General features: G+C 41.6%; 1 long non-coding RNA gene across 2 annotated transcripts; it reads right to left on the reverse strand.

Annotated features, from left to right (window-relative positions):
- Positions 1-1,458: 1,458 nt before the first annotated feature.
- LOC113093116 (uncharacterized) lies at positions 1,459-2,227 on the reverse strand. 2 transcript variants are annotated; one of them, XR_003287706.1, is made up of 3 exons: positions 2,203-2,227; positions 1,727-1,831; positions 1,459-1,603 (listed from the first exon to the last, which is right to left on the reverse strand). It is a non-coding gene; the product is annotated as an uncharacterized LOC113093116 (long non-coding RNA). The 2 variants fall into 2 exon arrangements; XR_003287705.1 differs by lacking the exon at positions 2,203-2,227 and adding an exon at positions 1,995-2,020.
- Positions 2,228-4,227: the final 2,000 nt, after the last annotated feature.

Below are 4,227 nucleotides of genomic sequence, written 5' to 3' on the forward strand. Positions count from 1 at the left end.
CAGGTATTGCAGCAGGAGCAGTCTTTCATGAAGAGGAAGGTGGCATGGAGTTTGAGTCCGACTATACTGAGGGTCTCTTAGCTAGTGGCAGTGATAGTTCCGAACCTGAAGATGAGATCTATGAGATGTCCTTATCTGACAAGATTGCGGACTGGGCCAGACACTTTGGAATTTCATTGGTTGCTCTGACTGCCCTACTAGGCATCCTTTGCCTCTCCCATCCTGATCTTCCAAAGGATGGCAGGACCCTCCTTAGGACAACAACTAAATATTCCATTCAAGAGAAGGCAGGGGGAAAATACTACTATTTTGGCATCATCCATTCACTTAGTGCTACACTCCACGGGTATGCACACACGCTAACTGATGGCTTAACCTTGAGGCTACAAATAAACATAGATGGGCTACCATTATTTAAAAGCTCAAGTGTTCAGCTGTGGCCCATCCTGGGTCTCCTGCTCAGTGTCCCTATGAAAGAGCCTGTAGTGATCGCATTATACTACATTATAAAAAAACCTTCATCAGCAAAAGAATTCCTTGAAGACGTCACCAGAGAATTAGTTCATCTGGAAAAGGGTTTCTGTTTCGAGGGAAAGACTTTGACCCTTAAACTTGATACAGTAATTTGTGACACACCGGCAAGAGCATTTGTGAAACACACCAAAAGTCACAATGCCTACCACGCCTGCGATAAATGCACAAACCCTGGTAGACATGAACAGAGCCGAATGAGTTTTCCATGTAAAGATTATGCACTAAGGACGGATGAGTCTTTCAATGACAGGTTAGATGAGATACATCACCATGAGGGGCCACATGCATTTGAGGGTACTGGGGTTGGCATGGTGTCACAGTTTCCCCTAGATTACATGCACCTTGTGTGCTTAGGTATCGTTAGGCGCTTGCTCAATATGTGGCTTCGTGGTCCTCTGACTGTCCGTGTCCCTGCAACTATAGTTGAACAAATGTCCGCTAAATTGGTATCCATGAGGCCTTATATTCCGGTGGAGTTTGCCAGAAAGCCGCGATCTCTTAGAGAATTGGATCGCTGGAAGGCTACTGAGCTAAGGCAGTTTCTTTTGTACACTGGACCTGTAATGCTGGCCAGTTTTCTGGACAAAGACCTGTATCAGAATTTTATGCTTCTCTTCTCTGGTATCTCCATCTTAGCAAGCCCAACATTTTCCTACCTCACTGATTACGCTGACACTTTACTGAAGTCGTTTGTGCAGCACTTTGCTACACTTTATGGGAGACACAACGTTGTGTATAATGTACACTGCATAACCTATCTGGCAGGTGAAGTTCAGCAGCATGGTCACCTTGACTCCTTCTCTGCCTTCCCATATGAAAATTATCTGCAGAAGATAAAAAAACTGGTTAGAAAACCAGAATATCCTTTAGCACAGATAATTCGTCGTCTGTCAGAAGTAAAAATTCGGGAGGTTACATTACCTGGTAGCACTTTAAGACGGCAGCATTTTGTGGGCCCTATTGTTGGGGGGATGGCCATCAAGGCACAGTATGGCGAGATGTCCACTGAGAAGTGGACTCTCAGAACATCGACTGGTGATAACATCTTCAGGCTTGGAAATGACATTGTCTGCATCCAAAATATTGTGGAATGCATTGGGGGGGGGGGGGCATTTATGCAATATATAAGGAATATAGAATGAAGTCATTGTTCTTTAGCTACCCATTTAGCTCGGATACATTGAATATTTACATCATTTCAGAAAAATCTGAGATCATCAAGGCTGCCAATGTTTCAGAGCTGGATGGGAAATGTGTCGCCCTGCCCCACAGGGAAGGTTTTGTGGCCTTTCCTCTCCTGCATTGACATGCAAAAAATGCATTTCAATCAGTTTATTAGTTCAGACATTAATTAGTTAATTACTTCATTACATTAACATTAATTGATAGTTTTTGTTCATTGTTTTAGTACCAATCATAATCATAGCATGACTAGTTTAGATCAGGGTCTGAGGACTGACCAAAGTTTGACTTGCTGGCAGTGGCTACATCAGAAAACGGGCTGATAAGTTGCTGTAAGTACTTTGCATAAGTTAATCATCTTTCAGGTGTCAACTGTCAGTATCAGTGTTGTGCAAGTTGACACTTCATATGAGCCCCTATATTATCAAAATCAATAAAAACAAAATTTCAAAGCTTTTTCCACTAGATCTTCTTACTCTGACTCACAATAACTGTGCATTCACACTTGTTTTTTTTTCTTGTCTTCTCCATTAAGGATGTTCCATGTAGTTGAATTTGTCACCAATAAATCCGTAGCAGTGGTGCCCCAAAGCTGGTACGAGGATGGTTGTGCATCGTGGCCAACTTATAACAGTGACGAAAGAATAAATAGGGCAGTAAAACATGGAGAGGAGCCACAGGATGACTGGCAGACACATGATGTCAGAATCATCAAATCATCTGGTATGCCAAATCTCAAAGTTGTTTCTTGGCAAAGTGGGTTTTTACAAATCCTACACCTACAAATCCACTTGCACCACTGTTTAAAAGAATATGCCACCGTTTTATGAAATTGGGTTATTCACTGTCTCCCCTTGAGTAAGATAAGTGAGCAAAAACTTTTGTCACTTGCCAGACTAAGACAATGCATGCACGGAGACAAAAATGTTTTTGCACACTTATCTAACTGTAGAGGAGACCATGAATAATTAATTTCATAAAATGGTGGCATGTTCCTTTAAGACCAGTGTTGGGGAGTAACTAGTTACATGTAACGGCGTTACGTAACTTAATTACAAAATTAATGTAACTGTAATTACCAAGGGGCAAGGAACTCGACCGGAAGTTGAAGTCGGGTGGGGGCTGCCATCTTTTAGCAGAACTTCACTTGGGTTAGCATTCCCATTGACTCCCATTCGTTTTGGCGTCACTTTGACAGCGAATAACTTTACATCTGAGGCGTTTAAAGACTCTGTTTGTCCATTATTTATTTCTAAAGATACACGACAATGTATAAAGGGCTCCATTACCTTCTATGTTACATTATGGCCCCGTATAAACAGTTTTTGTAAAAAATAGGCTAACGATTGCGTCATAACCACTCGGCTCTGTCGCATTACCGAACAGACAGGTGGAGAAGCTCGCAAGCAATTAACTTAATATGGCGTACTGGCGTTACATTTTAAAATACTATACAACATAATTAATCAGAATACTTCTGCTCACTCACGACAAAGAACTCCCCGCTCAAGCTCGCCGTCTCTGCAAGATTAACGATGGCAGTTTGCACGCACAGCTACTAGAAGATTTACATCTGGCAGACAGGTTGCTGACGTCGTCAAGCTTCGTTTGAGTCTGCGCGTCAGAAACGGAAGTGCTAAAAAACGCTAAAACTGGGCTTCATTTGTCTCAATTGAGTTCCAATGGGGTCGCTGTGTCCATTTCTTTTACTGTCTATGGTAATTACAGTTACGAAGAAAAAATGAGTAATTAAATTACAGTTACTTATGAAATTTTTAAAGATTACAAAGGGGATTACATTTGAATATTTACATACAGATTTAACTGATTTCCCAAATTGCACTGACTATTCTGAGACATACGCCCTAATAATTTCCGGGATGCGGAAATACAGTCTGGTTCGTAGAATCCAGTCATAAAAACGGAATGCCTAACGCGGACTGAATATGCCATATTTTGGATGATTAAATCAAAAGTAGGTCAGTACACTTGAATCAAAACATGATATGGACTAGTGTCTGTGAATATTAAGCCCCAAAAATGCAATATATGATTCCTGCACGTTCTGCGTGTCAGTTGAAATCAGGCGCGCACTGGAAACCGGGAGAACCGGGACAATTCCCGGTGGCCTGGCAGCTTCCTCAGTCTTCCTCAATTTGGCCCTCTATTTTAATATCATTATTGTATAATTGCCTGCCGAATCTACTAAAGCGATCATTTGCGAATCCGCCATTTGATAATTAAATCTCGAATAAATCTGTTAATCGTGACTTGCGCGCTCTCCGCGCCTCGGCCAAACGGTTTGGATCAGACTCTGAGTAATCAATGCGAAAGAGAGAGAAAAGAGTGGACCGTGGAAGCGCACAGCTGGAGCAGAGAAGCAGAACTACTGTTCAGGGTTTCAGGTCAGTTTCATCTCTAAAGATGCTTTTTTGTCTTTTTTTTTTAATTTTTTTTTTTAAATCAAACAGCAGCACGTTGCTCATCAGTCATCACTCAAAATATATAAAG

Source organism: Carassius auratus, unplaced genomic scaffold (genome assembly GCF_003368295.1).
Source record: "Carassius auratus strain Wakin unplaced genomic scaffold, ASM336829v1 scaf_tig00214882, whole genome shotgun sequence".
Taxonomy (NCBI): domain Eukaryota; kingdom Metazoa; phylum Chordata; class Actinopteri; order Cypriniformes; family Cyprinidae; genus Carassius; species Carassius auratus.